Source organism: Falco rusticolus, chromosome 13, assembly GCF_015220075.1.
Source record: "Falco rusticolus isolate bFalRus1 chromosome 13, bFalRus1.pri, whole genome shotgun sequence".
Classification (NCBI taxonomy): Eukaryota; Metazoa; Chordata; class Aves; order Falconiformes; family Falconidae; genus Falco; species Falco rusticolus.
Window position 1 is genome coordinate 25,844,800 of NC_051199.1, and position 18,272 is coordinate 25,863,071.

The 18,272-nt window shown below is 42.8% G+C and overlaps 1 long non-coding RNA gene across 2 annotated transcripts; it reads left to right on the forward strand.

Annotated features, from left to right (window-relative positions):
* The first annotated feature begins 393 nt into the window (after nucleotides 1-393).
* On the forward strand, nucleotides 394-17,711 carry LOC119157052. Of its 2 annotated transcripts, XR_005107359.1 has the most exons (4): nucleotides 851-910; nucleotides 1,635-5,470; nucleotides 8,163-8,366; nucleotides 17,556-17,711. It is a non-coding gene; the product is annotated as an uncharacterized LOC119157052 (long non-coding RNA). The 2 variants fall into 2 exon arrangements; XR_005107358.1 differs by having other exon boundaries at nucleotides 394-5,470.
* The last annotated feature ends 561 nt before the right edge of the window (nucleotides 17,712-18,272 follow it).

Sequence of the window (18,272 nt, forward strand, 5' to 3'; positions counted from 1 at the left end):
AGCAAGAAATTTTAGACATAATGGCTTTGCTTCCTCTTGTTCGCCTGATTATAAACCAAATACGTTTCAGTGCAGACACATCAAATGAGAAAGGCACAAACTGTGGAAAAGAAAATGAGCGTGATTTATTAGCTGAGACATTGCACTGAGATCGGGAATGGGGCCGATGGTAAACCCTGCCTTTATCTTCTGTGACCTTGGATAAATCACCTGTTAGCTCTTCCCCCCCGCCTTCGATCACGCAGCACCTAAGCCTGTCTAGACAAAGACCGTGTCCCAAGGTTAAATGGCTGGAAGGGCTCGCTGGGGTCACCGGGATGATCCCCCTGCTCCCGCAGGTGCCTCTGCATGAGGTGTTTTGTTTCGGGTGTCCCCGCTGCCCCCACGTAGCCATGTGTATCGCGGGTCACAAACCTCTCGGCAGCTCCAAACGACCAACGTAACGTCTTCAGTAAAGGGATGCGCAAGGCGCTGCGGTAGGAGCAGGGGATCACTGGAACGTGTGGTGCATCGTGCCATGAGTAATAGGACAACAGGGCCCTGGCTATTGATACAAAACAAATAATAATGGGAAACGGTGGTTGACAACTCTTTATAAAAGCAAACCAAAATGTGTTTAGTGGCAAATGAGGAAAACAATAAGCAAGGCAGACCTTCTGCAGTGCAAGCTATCAATTTCTGAATCCTGTTCTGAAGCAAATACTGGAGATAATTGGTGATTTCTCTATTATGTTCACAGGTGTTGAGGATCTGGGGCATTCAGCATCAGCTGTGCATCCAGAAGATTGCCGGCTTGTTCCTAGAGATCTGAAATCCCATTCTTCTCTCTATTTCAGTGAAGCTCGTAGATGGCCATTTAGCTGTTACTGGAAACAGAGCAGGAAATGAGCAGAAGGGTCGGAGGCAGTGGGTAAGCTGTTAGCTGTGTCCTGTGCAATTCAGTCTTGAAACAGGTAAAGGAAAAAGGCAAACCGACCTTTCTGCATTTTCCAGGGCTGGGGGGGGGGAGGGGGGGGCGCGGAAATAAGCTTCTAAGTGTGTCCTTGGAAGAGATTTCCAAGGAAAATGGAAGAGAAAGTTCAGAGGGATGAAAAGAAACACGACCCTTTACTTTGGATAGGAAATTATCTTATACTGATGTAGCCCAATTGTGATGTTTTGTGACACTCCCTGGAGAGAAATATGGCTACTCTGCTTCTCCTGAATTTTAGTGGAACTAGTGCACACTAGCTGAAGTCCTCCAGCCTTTCAGATTCGAAAGGGGTTTAGGGTTTGGTAAAGGTTCGGTGTTTCAAAGAGACACAAAATCTTCATGTGTCTTCAGTGAAACAACCGTAATAGAAATAAAACTCCTCATCTGAGGTGTTCTAGGGTTATCTCTGAGATAGCTAGCCTTGGTGTGGCTGCCAATTGCAAACGAACTTGGTTATAAAATTCCTCTTCATCGCCACCTTTCCCTATCCCCGAGGTTAATTCTGAAATATGCATGAAACGTAATTAGTGCAGATCCGTTTCTGCCGGCACGTTTTACACAAGTGGCTCGCGGTGGCAGACCTGGATGTATTCATACTAAAATGATTCAGTTAAATGTAATACCACTTGGTATGCAGCATGAGTGTTGTTTGTCTTCACAGTACTTTAATGATGCACTGCAGTCTTTGGTATCGAGGCACTACCTGCATCTCAATGAAGAGCCACGGTTGCTATACAGGGGAACGCCTCTGATAACGTCTTCTTGAGCTCAGCCCGAACAGCATCCTTTATCTACTGCTTGAGATGCAAACCTTAGAGCATATTGTGTTCTGATAACGGGGTATTGTGAAATTTTTTTCCTCACTTTGTTTGGTGCAAATGAATGTTTATAGCATGGCAGCAGTACCACGATCTGATTACAAAAGAAAAAAAAAAAAACAAAAACCCACAAACCCCAAAGAAAAACAGCCAGTGATCTAGTTTACTGTCAAAGCCATCTATATGTGCCCACCTATCTGAAAGCGCAATTCAGAATCCTTTCCCTACGGACAGAGTGTTTTCAGGTTAAAGGAACAAACATATACCTCTAAAGCTTTAAGAGAAGTTAAGATTATTTGGAACTCTGTTTTCGAGAAGTTACTTGACTGTTTCATTAATGGGGACACTAATGCAATCTCTTCGTAGGTGCCTGCATGGTTAGCAATTATCCATGTACAATTTTTTATTTTTTTTTTTTGGTTACCTGTAACTCTGTGCTAAAACAGCTTTAGAATTGTTGGAGCTTATGCTGGTAAATTGTCTGCCGAGTTGTCTTTCTCAAATAGTTTCTGGTGCACCTGAAATCTATCATCTTCAAGTGTAGCTTGTATTTGGATCAGGCTCCGAAGGCATGATCAGTATTTGATTTGTTTTTTTCCTGTCTCAGGAAGCTGAATCAAAATGTCAGTTGCCCACACGTAAGCAGAAAATTGTCTCGAGCTCAGTGTAGATGCATCACGCCGTAGCAGAAACACAGTGGTGCAGGCTTGGAGCCAGAAGAGGTAACGACAACCTTCTGCCAGACCTTATAGCCACACGTGTACGCACTAAGTCAGTGTTTGAGCAGGTCAGGAGGAGACACAGGACTTGGTCTTGACATTGGGGGCAACGGGCTACTGAAGGGGAGGATTTTCATCCCTTTTCGGCTGTGGCAGGTAACCCTAACTCCATGCGATGGCTGAAGGAGTTACTGAAAAATCTGAGTCTTCAGCACTGGTGTCCTAGCTGGTTTTCAACTATGGCTGTTGGATTTTGCCAGGGCAAGTCCTCTTCCATTTATAACTGACTAAGAGTCCTTCCTTTGCTGCCCTAATGCCACAAAATACGTGTATGCATTTATCTTTGCAGTAGCAGATGTTCCCTGGGCAATGGACCAACTCCTGTATGTTTTCTGTTTAAGACTTCAAAGAGATTTGGACTATTAAGTATAAAATTAATTTTGTTATTAATAAAGTGTTACTTAGCAAGAGGAACACTGTTTTCAAGGTACATATGTTTTCAGTTTAGCTGTTGAAATTGAAGGCTCTGTGAGCCACAGAATCGGAATCAAAAGGAGAGGATGACTAAACCCCATAAGACAGCAGCAGCACTTGGATGCTTTTATTTTAGGGACAAACCCAGTTTTTTGGTAGTGGTATTCAAGAGTTAGATCAATGCTGGAATTTGGATGATCAATTTGTGCTGATGTAACACCGAAAAGTTAAATACCTGAAGCACAGACAGTAATCTGGGATACAAAGCGCTGCCGAGGAGGCGATGCCAGTGCGGCAGCACTGGGCCACCCTTGACTTGGAGACCTGTGTCAGTGCTGGGCTGAGCGGACGGATCCTTATCTCAATCTTTTTGGAATATATGCTTCTTTGGGCTTCATACTGCGTATTTAGCATGTGTAAAACAGGAGTACTGAAGAAGTTGATACCCGTGGACGGGAGAAAGGGTACTTTTTCCGTCAGGATTCCAAAATATCACTGTATACCGAACTCATGGAAAAAAATCATGCCCTGGCCAAATGGGAACAGCTACTCCTCAGATAGTCTGGGATTTCTGTTAAGAGTGATAATTAAGCCTACATTTAAAATTTGGAAAATTCCCTGTTTGAAGTTGGGGGAAAATGGTGGTTATTGGTGGTTAGAAATGTTTTGCTTGCTGTGGACCATCCGTCAGTCTCGCTCTGATTCCTGCATACAGCACTTCACAGAACTACTGGCTCAGAGGAACAAAATAAGAAGTTGCTGCACGGTGATTTGGGAGTGCATGCTAATACTACAGCTAATTCTGGCTGCAGTGAGCGTCATGGATTTAACATGAAGCGTTGCATTTTTAGTGCATTTTTCTGATTTAAACATTTCTTCAAGAAAGCTTGTAATGAAAGTAATACTCATGTGAAGGAGAACAGAATAATCTCAGAAAAGCTTAAAATACAAGTCTGGTAGTCTGTTTAGATGAATCAGCCTCTTCCATAGAACAAATCTGTCTCACGGCTATAAATGGATGTGATCTAGATCACAGATTTATTTCCCTTAGATATTTAGAGTAGTTAGTGTCTAGATTTAAACCTAACTTCTTGCGCTGTGGCTTGTGCTTTTTATTACTAAAGCTAGTTTTGCTTTTTAGTATCTGGAGCCATGCCTGGGTGTGAAGTTGATAAGTACATCTAGGGCAGGTACCTGTGAAAATCGTGTTTTCTGGGCTGTAAATGTGCATCTTCACTTATGCTTGTGTATGAGCCTTTGACATCTCCTGTGCTGTGTTTTATTTTCCCCCTCTGCTGTTAAGTCTTCCGCTCATTCAATTTTAGATGCCGATTTTCTTGAGCTGAGCAGCACCTGCCTTCCAGTAAGTATGTCTATTGAGTCTGGCTTGTTCAATATCACCCACTGATAGATACAGAATTGTTTTATATAATAACCCACTTTTTATCGTACTGGAACAGTGCCACCATGTGCAGAGGGTCAGCCGAAGCTGGGCCATGTGCTCGGTTTCCACCGGCATGTACAGCAAAAGCTGAATGATGCAGTTAGGATATCCTCTGCCCGCTTTAAAAGGCGAGATTTAACTATGCAACTATACACTGAAAATTGTTTGCAATTACTAGTAAATGTATTAATAAAAATAGCTATCTGAAATTGCTTAAAGGGGGGGAAAAAAACCCTTTTATAACCTCTCATCCAGAAAACTAGTCTTTGCAAAAGCTGGGATGCAAGACATAGAATTTGATGTTAAATTTAATGCTTTCACCATCCCGAGTGATCATACCCTGAACTGCTCCCACAGTGGCCCGGGGTAAGCTCGAATAGGTAAGTGTACATGGAAATAACCGGTTTGCCAGCTTCACTGTGAAATGCTTGTTTGTCAAGGAACCCTTGAATTTTACTGCTTTGGTAATCAAATCTTGCAAGATCAATCATGAAACTTCAATTTCTAGAAGTTGTCTGGAGCTGTAACCATAACTGTCCCACCCTGAACCAATTTCCCCACCTTTCTGAATTTCTCTCATTTTGGGGTACAAGCGCGTTGCTGGGTCTGGTGTGCCTTTTGTCTGACAATTGTGACATAGTAACAGAGCTTATGCGTCTTCATGTCACTTCTCATAATATATTTTTTTCTTTATCACTCGATAGGAACTTCTCCCTCATGCTCCTTGTTTAAATTACCCTGGATGAGTTGATCATGAGCCTCTGCCTGTTGGATGCTGGCCACGGAGGAGAAGCGGGGTCTCGGGAGGCAGCCCTGTGCCATTAAAAGTTGTTCTAACATATTAAAAACTTCTAGTAATGGAGTCTTCATTAATTCCTCAAATAATTCATTCTAGACTTATGTTGTCCTGGGAGGGAAAAAAGAAAAGAAAAAAAAAAAAAAAAAAAAAAGCTTTTAAAAAGCAGTTCGAGGTCCCCAATGCTTGCCTCTCCTCCCGTGGTCACGGACAGCGATTCCCTTCTCACAGTGCACCAGCCTCCAGGTAACTGGGATCGTTACCATGTCTTTCCTCCGTTCCCTCTGTGCTAAAATAATCGCATACCTATGCCTTGTTGCTCTCCTTGATCCAGATCTTCCCCGTGGACCTCTCTCCAGCACTGGACCTGATTGCAGGGGAAGCCTTACCAGTTCTAACGCTTCACAAGTGCTGCAGATATGTAAATATATCCTTAACTTCTGGGTTTTGTAAAAGAGTAACAGCTGAAATTATCATGGTTTCTGACTCTGTCCCCACTGGCAGGTTGTACCTCCCAGATCCGTGTCACTCGATCCTTTCCATCAGCCAGCTGGTGGGTGGGGTGGTGGAAGGGAGCAGGACCCCTGCCCACTGCCGGCACAGCCACGCAGCCCACCCGCCCGCTCCACCTGCTTTGCTTCTCTCTTACAATAGTTTCATCTTGACAACTAATTAGGAGAATGCCTGCCTAAAATTAAGATGTATGAAATGAACTGCTTCTTTCTGTTATGCTGCAGTGAAGGGAGATGAGATGTGCTTTGTCCTTGACGAGTGAGTGATGCTGCTGCTCACCTCGTGGTACCCTTTGCTGCTTACCACTAATGTGATTATATTATTCCTGACTTTTTTTTTTTTCTTTTTTTTTGGGGGATGGAAGTAATGCTGTCATGTTTTTCTTTTCTCATATTTTTTCTGCCCCTTCTAGCAGACAGGGAGAACAACTGCCTTTTTCGGTTTCCTGCTATCGTGCTTTTTTCCATGATTCCTCAATGAGAAGATTTCGAGGTTCACTGCTCACACTTTGAAAACATCCGTCTTGTCCGATTATGATCTGACCTATTTCGAAGAGAGCTCTTACCCTTCTGTCATTGGTGTTAACTACCTGCTTGACACCTTTAATAAGACTAATTAAGTAATGCATTGGGCACCTTGGCCTTCTTGGCATTGCTGATACCTTACTCTCTCTAATGAACCAACACTTTCCCCTGGTTTTCCTCTTATTCCTCTTTATGACTCTGGCAAGTGGCTTTTCACTGTAGTGTGTGCCTTGGGAATCTTTTTAAATTATTTTTTAATATTTTATTTTGGTTTTGTCCTTTCATGTTTGTGTGATCATACTTGTCAGTCATCTTGATTCTGTTAGTTGCTTAGAAAGCATTACATATATGTATATATCTCTCTATGTACATATAAAACCTGAGATTAGTGATCTGCTGTGAGTCATGATAGCTCCCATGATCTGTTTTTTTTCTTTAATGTTTCCAGCATGTTTTTGAGAAAGTGCATGATTTTTTAATATACATTATAATCTCTTTTTTCCTCCTCCTTTCCTTTCTGAGCAATCTGTACCGTACCCTCTCAGTATCCTTCAATACTCAGCAGCGAGCTTAGAATGCACAAGAAAATGCCAACATTTGCGTTAAAAGGAAAATGGTTATAATCAGAATTTAGTTTTTGCTCTGCTTGAGAAGTTTTTAAGGGCAGAAGCAGTCTTTGTAATTTGGTAGGTATGAATTATATTGGCTTCTCAAATAAACGTAAAGGGCAGCTTCGCCCTGCCTCACTTCAATGGGATTTTTTTACAAGTATACAAGAAAGTATTTTTGATAATTTTGAGCAGTTGCTAGACCAGTATGATGTTTATGCCCTAAGTATTCAGATCAAACATTTTATGCTGTAGAGTTACTGCGGTTAAGTTGCATGCGCTGGCTGCAAAACCCAGGATATTTTCTTAGGTTTGGGTTGTGTTTCTTCACAATGCACTTTTTAAAGTTGTCTTTTAAAATGTCAGAACTAGTGAGAAACTTTGAGGAAAGAATTTGGAAGGTGTTATGCATTTGCTTCCAGGAAAAATTCCCGAGTTGTTTTTGCAGTGGACAGTACAGTGTGGCTGTTTTACTGGTGAGATGAAAATAACAATGAGCGAGTACGAAGCATCTTCACACAAACAGTGGCTCAGGCATGAGGTGACGTGTAGAGGATTCACTATGATGCCTCCTAAGTATCAAGTGCCTGACAGTCCTAAAAATAGGATTCTAACTGTGATAGTACAATTAAAAATGACCCTTTCTGATGGCACTGCAAGGTGATTTCTTGACTTTGGATTGAAGTAAGGCGAGGTGTGACTCTGACCTAAGTTTACAGCAAATGACAGCAGAGTTACCTTTGAGCGAGTTCACGCCCACTGACCAAAACAGAAAAGAAACAATCACAGTGGATTTTAAATGAAATTTCTCCTAACTTGTAAATCTGAGCTTCCTGATGAATGCTAACGTACAGCTGCTGTCTTCACAGTCTCCTTGAATTTCACTTCCCAGGGGTTGGTGATTTATTACTGAGGGTGTCAGTTCTTCGAAAGAAATAAGGCCAATCCGCCTCACCACCGAACAGCCTCTGTCAGACGTGCCTCCCGAGCTGGAAGTGGCACGTGGCCGTATGCGCGGTGCTGCCCCGCTTCCCCCGGCTGATGACTCCCAGGGAGCGAGTCTGTGTCTTCCTGGGAGCTTTAATAGTGTGGGAGCAGAAATCTTTTTAAATAATTGAAAAAGGGGGGAGGGGGGGGGGGGAGGGGTAGAAAGTAAGAATCGGTGTCAACTGCTCTGTGATTTGCATTTCAGATTCTAGTGTGTTCTAAGTTCAGAGCACATATGTATGAGATTATTTTAATGATGTATATAGCAAGACTTTGTATTTCATCACGGTTTCTGCTTTCCCCTAGGTAATTAGCTCAAACACAGCATCTACTGTTGTCTTCTTGCTGACTGACAGTGGGCAGAAAATCAAACCATTTACTGGTTGTCATGGGGATGCTGAGTTCTAGCACTGTGGCGCTGGATGCAAGGGAGATGAGGCTGTTCACCGGGAACACAAGTGGAACCGTAAAGGTGTAGGAAAGCTCATTCCTCTCCTTTAGCCTTTCAAGGTATTGGCTTGTCTCACACTTTTACCCATACTGATATAAAATGTCAAAACAACAGCTTATTGTTTTCCGCCGCCTTGCTAAGAAAGATGTTGAAGCCATAATGCTGTTGGGAAAATGGAATTTGATTTCATCACTCACCTAAAACCCTAGATATATACACGGACCATGTCGTATAATCCTTGCTTCAAGGACTGTGCAACATATGGTAGAAACCCAGCTTTTCTGACTCGATTATTTCCAGTTGGCTAAATGAGAGAGGCTGTATCAGAATCATAACGAGGATCTGACCTCAGTGGGTTTTGCTGCCCTTTAGCGCAGCTTTCTAGCAGCATCTCTAACGTACCATGCCTAGTGTCATATCAGACGCTTGAAAACCAAAGCAGGACGTTTAGTTGGAGTACTCCTCAGTCAGAGAGACGTGTCATCAACTGGTTAATACATTTGTCATCTCCAGATTGAGATTTTGAAATGGGAGCTATGTTGCTTACGATCATAACCTGCTAGTTTCTACACTGGCAGTGTGCACTTAAATGGTGGTGGGTTAAAAGGTGATAACGATTAAACAGGTTTGTAAAGCTCTCAAACATCTGGTCACATTGGAAACCACTGCATGAACTAAGGAGGCTTCGGTCTTGGACCTTAGCATATACGTTACAGGTGAAAAAACCAGCTTCACAACAAACTGGCTAGTGTGTAGCGCTGTATTAACCTGAACGCACATTAAACCCTCCCCAACTTCCTGACCAAACTGATCTCTTCAGAGGGGGCCAGCTCTGACACATGCCATTTCATTTGCTAGCTCTGTACTGAACCCCATCCTATACATCAGGGAGATGTTAGCAGAAAATCCATACGCAGAGAATTCATGGTGCTGCAGAGCGAAGGGTGGTGGCGGAGCGAGCACTAGCTTAATAGAAGCAACGCACCGACTGAGCAACTGAGCTGCCCGAGGAATCCGCTGCCTGGTTCCCAGCGCGGTGCTTGCTCGCTACACCGTGCTGTTGCTCAGCTTTCCCGGTGATGCTTCAGAAAGTCATTACATTTGGTTCCAAACACATCATGTAGCTTGTTTATCCTGGGGGTTGGATGAAAGGACTGACTTCAGTCACGAACTCGCTGAGAGTTGGACGTACGCTGTGTAGCGGCAGGAAATACAGCGGTCTAAATCCAATGTACCAGCTCAAAGTATATCTGGCATCTGGTGGTACCTCGCAGGCAGAAACTGCTTAATATAATGGCAAACTCTTTTAAATGTTATGTTCTGGCTGCCTTGATCTCAGTCTTGCACGAGCTTGATCTTTCTCACCCTTCTCCTTTCCCCATTATCTGGGACGCTGATGCTGAGATTAATGTGAATTATACTCTTGGCTTTGTCTAATAAGTTGTGCTCTCGAGGAAGGTTACTTCAGAGAAGTGGGAAGCCCTACTAAACACTAGTAATAATATGCATTTCCTGGAAAAGAGGCTTCTCTTAATGCTACATTAGGACTTGACTAAGTACAAAAGTTCTGTCTTAGAACATTAGGTCTCTTAGGTCTTCAATTTACTATACCTGTCTTCCATTTCGACTTTTTCAAAAGTAGCATTACAAACCCATAGCCCTACTTGAAATAGTTATAAAAAGAAAAAAGCAGGTACAATGGCGGTCTTCTCAAAGAATAAGCTAGGGGAAGTCCAAATTTTAAGAAGAGTCAGAGATTTAAGTCTCTGTCCTTAAGCTGGGGTCAGGTGCTCCCAGCGGGGATGCTATAGCAAGGGGATTCCTTATTTCAGTTTTCATGTCTTGTAAATAAAACGTGAAGGTGAAGCCTCCCTGAATCCAACTTACATAAAACAAATGTATGCAACACCTTTGAAATAAATTCCTGCCGTGATGTATGCATAGTTGGAATAACCGCGGGTGAAGTGCATTCCAGGTTTAATGGCAAATACATCTTACCTGAAATTACTGTCAATATACATTCTTGCTGCAGGAATTATATTGCATTTAAAATGACATGTATCACCAATATTTCCCAAACTGCATCTTCTGAAAAGTTATTTTAATCTGTAGAAGCCAGACTGTAAATGAATGAATATCAACCCAGGAAAAGCACATATTGGTGTGTGGCAAGTGGCTTTTGCGCAGGCGCTTAAGGCTCTGATTAGAGCGATGGAGTTTGTTTTATTTTCTATGGTGTCTTTTCAATGAGTTGTTTTTTCTTTCAATTGTAGATACAGCTTTGATTGTTTTAAATAAAGACGAGTTTTATCTGGCATGGTGAGCAGAAAGGCACTGTGAATCTGTAGACGATAAAACACAGCTGTACTATGCAAAATGTTGCAGGCAGAGTAAATCCTGTTTGTACTCTGTGCGTTAGACAGGACTAGAGGCCTCTGTTTTGGTGACAGTCTCATTTTCTTCCTCCCAGGCTATCGAGACTATTATTTCTCAGCTGGGATCACTTGACTGACTGGTCTTTTTTTTCTCCCTAAAAGCAAATGGGAAAACTAAAAACAATATTATTGTTACTGATTATTTCCACCACCACTTTCTATCTGGCAAAGTCTTATTAAATTACTATAGGTACAGGCAGCTATTGTTTTTCTCCGATTGTAATTTTGGCATGTCCACCCGTATCCTGCATAATCTTGCTATTATAATTCCTTGGGGAGATACAAATTTTTCTGTCTGCTTTAGTTTGTCTCTTTCCAATCAATAAAGAGAAACAGAAAGAAATTTATCAGTGAAATGCTCTATTTAAATTTCCTTGGCTTTCACACAATTCTGTGTAAGCACAGTAATCCCTGGAAAAGCATCAACACCGCTTCTTCAGGTGGTAGGTCTGTACCCGTGCTGTAGAGCCGAGTGTCATTTGAGGTTAGGTTGTCTCTGTACTTTGTTGGTAACAGATGCTATGAGATACTCATACAATTATGTATCTATTGGAGTCACTGTAGCGGCGATGTTGGCGATATCACTGATACGTCTGCTGATGAGAACACATCCTCTGCAAGGCTGGTGCTGCACAAGCTGGGTGCAGCGTTCAGTGCCGGCAGAGAAATCCTATTTGTGGTGGTTGCCGTTTTTGTGGCGGTTGCCGTTTTATCCTTTGATTTGCCAGCAGACAGCATTTTTATGGCAGCTCAGTTCAAAATTCAGTTCAAACTATTAGAAATAATAATCATGTTTAAGACAATACTGATAAAACACTTCTCCGTAGTAGTAAGGTGTGACTGGATTAATTTGTTTGTGACTGGTTTATTTGTGTATCTTTTATGAGGGTAATTACAGCCTTCTACCTGAATAACGTAAAGCAATTTTCTGTTCAAGCTGGAGAAGGGAAGGGGGGGTTGATACCAGTATCATACTCTCCGTGCTGCATTTTACTGCCATGTACTCCTGTCACAGATAGCAGAATGTTTATTGCCTAATAGATCGGCCGGGAACGTGCCCTCGTTACTGCACAAGGCTGGCTCTGTCCCCACGCTGGCTGGTGGCCAAGCTGTATTACTTTCCCAATGTGACCAAATCAGATCATAGGAACAGGGAATGGTTTGGGTTGGAAGGGACCTTTTAAAGGCCATCTAGTCCAACCCCCCTGCCATGAGCAGGGACATCGTCAACTAGATGGGGTTGCTCAGAGCCCCGTCCAACCTAGCCTTAAATGTTCCCAGGGACAGGGCATCTACCATCTCTCTGGGCAACCTGGGCCAGTGCCTCACCAGCCTCATTGTAAATTTCATCCTTACATCTAGTCTAAATCTACCCTCTTTTAGTTTAAAACCATTGCCCCTTGTCCTGTTGTAACGTGCCCTTGTAAAAAGTTTGTCTCCATCTTTCTTACAGGTCCCTGTAGGTACTGGAAGGTGCTGTAAGGTCTCCCTAGAGCCTTCCCCTCTGCAGGCTGAGCAACCCCAGCTCTCCCAGCCTGCCCGCACAGCAGAGGGGCTCCAGCCCTCGAGCATCTTCCTGGGCTCCTCTGGACTTGCTCCAGCAGCTCCGTGTCCTTACGCTGGGGGCACAGAGCTGGACGCAGGGCTGCAGGGCGTCTCTTGAGAGCAGAGCAGAGGAGGACAATCCCCTCCCTCGACCTGCTGGCCACACTGCTGGGGATGCAGCCCAGAGCACGGTTGGCTTTCTGGGCTGCAAGCGCACAGAGCTGGCTCATGTCCAGTTTTTCATCCACCAGTACCCCCGAGTCCTCCTTGGCAGAGCTGCTCCCCATCCCTTCATCCCCCAGCCTGTGTCGATACCGGATCATTTTGAGAGTCAAGGACAAACGCATGTTTATATTGGGAAAAAAACCTCTGGACAAGTTTTTTTCAAATACAAGCTTTTTTTCTCCCAGAGGTGTGTAGGGATGTGTGTGATTTACAGTGGAGGGACTGAAAGGACACTTGGGTGCATATCATCGTACAGGCATCAAAACAACCTTTTTCTGTGTGGCACATCATGCATGAAAGTACAATGTGCACACAAAAAGAATTTAACAATATTTCAAATGTAATGCTATATGTAATCTTTATTCCTCATTGATTTCACTTTGAATTGGTATGCTTTTAGCTGTTTAAATAACTCACTGGCTTAGATGGCGTGTGTTCCTTTGGAGCTTGTTGTAGCAGAGATAGCAGGTAAAGCATTTCAGCCTTTAATTTAGATGCTTTTTGATAGTGAAGATTGCAAGTCCAATTTTTGCTAATAGAATTGGCAATTACACAGGCACTGAAAGAAGACACGAGCCAAAGCTCGTGCCTCGACTTCAAGGAAGCAGGACTGAAAGCCCTTGAGAATGTACCTTATTACCAGCCTAATAGGGGCAGTGAGAAACGCTTCGCTCCCGCCCGCTTCTCCCATCCTCTCGTCTCAGAGACCGAAGGAATCAATCTGGGCGGGAAAGTAGTTCAGAGTCTACAGGCAGGCAGGCTGAGCGCTGCTGCGATGGTCCCAAATGTAAAGCTCGTAGTGCAGAGCTCCGTGTTGGCACCACAGCTCTGCGTTACCCCGAGGTGACACGCGCTGTGTTGGTGCTCAGAGAAGAACCTGACACGAAGCCCCGTCCCTTCCAGGGACAGCTGTTAAGTGGTGGGGGTGGGGGAGGCATTAGCGATACACAGAACAGCAAAGGCCTTCAGACCTTCTTGCTTCCTTAGAAGACCTTGACCAGTATTTTAATAGCCTGATCTTTATCAAAAGCACGTTTTTAGTGACCAGTGTTACACCCATACAGGAACACAAGGAATTCTGTTAACTTTTTAAGGTGAACTTCCATACAGCACGTGTCTATATTAGGTTTGGTAAGAATTATTACTTTTTTCTGTAAGTTTGGCTCAAGATTGGTGGATTCATTTAAACTTGGTGCTGGAAAAGTTATTTGGAAAAGCAGTATGGAAAATGCCTACCTTAAACTCCGCTCTAGTCCTCCAACGCCTCTGCAGTCCACATTAGGTGAAAAAACAACTTCTCCAGGTGATTTTGTTGAGAACTGGAGGTGACGTATTGTATTTTCCTGGGCGTATAATAACCTGGGAGCTACTAAATTACTGATAATTGAAGGGGGGGGGGGAGGAATTATTTACAAGTTTGTCCTCAGAATGACAAAAAAGCAGCCTCAAGGTGCTGCTCGCTGTTCACCTCCACACTTCCAATATATTCTCAAGGCTATTGCTTCTGTCTACTGTCACAGACCTACATCAGCATTTTCATATCGTTACCTTCAACGAGGAGCATTCCCTTAATTTCTGCCTTGTTTAGTTCTAGACTATAAATAACACTAACCGCTCACGAAACCGAGTCTTGCAGAGCCCTACCCTGGAGGCTACTCAAAACCTGAACATTTCATTGGTTTGACAGTCTTTACAGACTAACGTCTTATATATAATAATCATCATGCCAGTTGGAAATCCATAATTATGGCCCACTCTAAACGGTAGCACAGTAGACGAGAAATAATGTCAAGTACTCCGCTGAAGGAAGTGTGCTGAGAGTGTTTGTCAAGCCATTTTCTCTATGTGATTCTTATTCTGGCTCCCTCTCCCCAACTCACCAGTCAGTATGATGGGAAAATAAATACAGGTATTTATGCCCATTTCTGGGAATGCTGTTGTCTCGGCACAGACAGTACCCAGGAGGGCTGTAAGAAATAAATTGGTGATCTATTGCGTGTATATGTCAGCTAGGATGCGTATCTGTTTGACTGCTTCGGAAAAGCTAAATATTTTAGATGAGGAAGGCTTATGATGCTGTGAATGTCACTGATATGTCAAAGGAACAATAAGCTTATTGAGCTTTTAGGGGTCGATTCTTCAGCCTCCTGCTGTTGCCAGTACCCTGAGTAACCTGGTGTAGAGCTATTGCCAATGCTGCTGGGGAGCTGGCTGTTGGAGCCCCGGGGCTCCCTGGAAAATGTGCCTGCTGCTGCTGCTGCTCCTGCAATCCCAAAGACCCTCTCCAGGAGTCACGAACCCAATCTTTAGGTGATGTAAATCGGCCTTGCTCCTTCTAGATCAGCAGAGTCAGAGAATCGATGTTAGCTGAGGATCTGGCCCAGTAATTAGGCAACCTTTTTTCTGTTCAGACAGCTGCTTGTGTGTAGACAACTCATTGATGTAGTGGCTGGGATGTGCAAATGAGGTAGAGCCTGTGTTTTGTGCTCATTAAAGAAGGCACTAGAAATCTCATATGGCCACCATCTGCCGCGTTGTTTGTTGAGTTTGATCGTTAGTCAATGAATGGTTCTACTGAAATTCAGTGATTAATCTCCGGGATGTGATTCTCTTTATCACGATGAAGGATGGCAGAATTTAGCTCATTATAATAAAATTGTATGAATGTGCAAATTCTCTTCAAAAGACATTGGGATTCATAAAGCAGTTAAGTGCAAAAACTGGGAAAGTTAGCTGTGAGGTTTTGTAATGCCTATTTACAAACACAAGCTCCTTGATAAAAGCTGGGAATAGCTCCTGTAGATACGCAGCGACTAAACCAGCAATGTGGTTGTGCTTGAAGGACTTCAAGAAAGCGTACAATGTCTGCAGGCGACTTTAATGACCGACACCAATTTCAGCAAGCTATCGTGAGGCTTTTCATTCTAGACAGTAGAAGGAATATTTCATTGACAGGTGTTTCAAAGTATTTTCTGTACACTGGCTTCGCTCAATTTCTCTATAATGAATAAAGTGAAATTTAGGGAAAAGGCAGGTTATTAATGGCCCTGATTTATTAAGCATGTAACAATCTTTAATTTTCTCATCCTAAAAAACCCAACAGTTCAATTAGAGACCTTGGACTTTTTAATTGCATGTTGGAATAGTTTTTCAAGCAACAAAGCATTAAGTCTTGTTATGGATCCATTTCGGGGTTTATGTGAAATGATTTGACCATAACTGATACTGACAGGGAATTTAAATAGTCTCTGCTGGTACCTTCAGCTGTTTTCTGTCTTCAGGATGTAAAATGTATTCTCTGTAGTTTCTACTGGGCATTCTTTGAATCTGCATCACATGTCTACAAACCAAATTGAAAAGCTGTGGGTTTATTTACGATGTTCTAAGAAATCTGTTCGTAGGGCTATTGATTTCGGTTTTTCCCCTTCCTCTTGATTTCCCCTTCATCTATATTCAGTTTCAACAGTTACTTTCAATCTATATTGACTATATATAAATATATATAATATATTTTATATATATGAAACTAGAAAGAAAACTTAATGCAGAAATTTACTTTGGATCACAGTATTCATGAATAGAAAATAAAGATTAAACTTTAGAAAGAACAATTATTTGTACTGTAACTCTGTTGCATTTTGCATTGCTCAGGGAAATGAATGCTTCTAGCAACCAGCCTGCACTATGTATTGCCTGTGGATGACATTTATTTGCAGATTTCACAGAATGGCAGAGTGGCTGGGGTGGGAAGGGACCTCCGGGGGTCACCTGGGCTCTCCTAGGGCAGGTCGCACAGAGTCCAGGTGGATCCAGCGAAGGAGACCCCACCGCCCCTCCGGGCAGCCTGCTCCAGCGCTCCGCCACCCTCAAGGCAAGGAAGCTTTTTCCCATATTCGGATGGAGCTTCTCGTGCTGCAGAAAGCTTGTCCCATTCACTATTTAAAAATAAATTTAAAACTGGAACAATGAGCTTGTGCAGGACAGAGGCTGCTGCAGTGTCAAATTTCTCCGCCTGCCCATTTGGCCGCACTTGTGTTTTAGGAGCTCGGAGCAAATGTTGTTCCCCGCGGACGTTTGCAGCGGCAGCCGGGGGAGGCAGCTGGTGGCAGGGTGCGATGCCCGTGCTGGGGCTGGATCCCTGACAGCTACTGATGAAGCGAGTCGGTACCTGCTCACAGGTCAGGCAAGGGAAAGTACGGACAACATAGGCAGAGCACAAGGAAGTCTGTCCACTTTCTGTATTTATTCTCCAATTCAATAAGACAAGTGCAAAAGAATCGGCTTTATTTGTGGCTTTATTTTTTTTTCTTTAGTGTTGTTTTTTTCCTTTTTAGCAAAGGGGAAAATGGAGCAAAGCTTCAAACTTCAGGTCTAAGCTATTGAGGGAAGTCCACGGGAGTCCGTTAACCGACTCTACTGGGTGTTCCAGGCAGCTCAAGAAAAACTATTTCCCATTCCCACCCACTGCAAAATGGGATTAGCAGGAGACTTTTCCTATCAATCCTCCCGGGCCAGGATTACAAGCAGTAAGCAGTGGTCCTCAGGAAGCTTTCAGACTCCTCCTGTCTGTGTTCAGATACCCGGGTGTTTTCTTTTTTTTAACGAGGACTGCTGCCTGGGTCCCCGTGAGAAGGCATCCAGCCCACTCCTCTTCAGCTATACTGGCTCTTTCTGTGGAAAGCTTGAATATTTTAGGAACAACTTTTCCCTCTTTAGGCAGTCCTTGGGAAGAAATAAGAAATATAAATAAAAAGTAGCTATGGTACAGTAGTTATTCTGACTTTTAAAAACAACACTTCCAAGAACAGCTATGGTGGAAATAGATATTACAGCTCTACATATGTCTCAGGGGAGATGTGTGCTTGCTTTCTTTGTCTTTTTTTTTTCTTTTGGGAAAAGGATGACAATGGGTATATTTATATATAGGAAAGTCTACCTATTTTATCTGAAGACTGCAAGAAATTATTCAAGCTTCAAGCAACTCTTTGTTCCATACTTTTAGGAAGAAAATCAGCAAATTGAAAACTTTTTTGCCTTTCTCAGGAAGAATATTGCAAAAAACAAACACAAGAAAAAAGGCTGATGAGGATGAAGACGCAAAGAAAAGCAGCTCCTTTTCTTGAAGAGGAATCTCCTAGTTTTGGTATGGAGGGTACACAGTAATTTTGCTTGTAAGTAATTTATAAAAGGTGGGGGTTTATGCACTGGTATTCTTTGATCTATTATGTCAAAATTGGATAAAAAGCCAATTCAGACCCAATTTTTTGCAGAATGATAGAAGACTTCAAGGTTTTATGTTAAAATACTGAAGTTGTCTCTGATGTGAACCATTTATCTCTTAACGTAACAGAAATTATATTTCAAGTAAATTCCTGCGCTTCCTCGAGTTTTTCATGCTTTGCTTTGCCCATCCTCCTGTCAGGAACATGCACTCATGTGATGTGCAAAGAGCAAATGGAATTTCCCGGCATCGCCTAGATGTGCTGAGCGCATCTTGTCTACGTGCTGGGAAGTGCCTCCTTCAAATGGAAAGGGGGTGGTACAGTATGATGCTAATATAGTGTACATAGCTTTATTATTACATTTATGGACTCTGTTTTCTCAGAGATGATGTGAGATTTGTTAGATGCTATTACAAAAGATAACATTTAGTCCTGCTGACAATATGATGTATTAATCTTTGTCTCTTTGGTGTGCTTTTAAGCATTCAATTCTTCAGTAACCATCTGTAGCATGTACTATACAAAATACAGGCAAAGT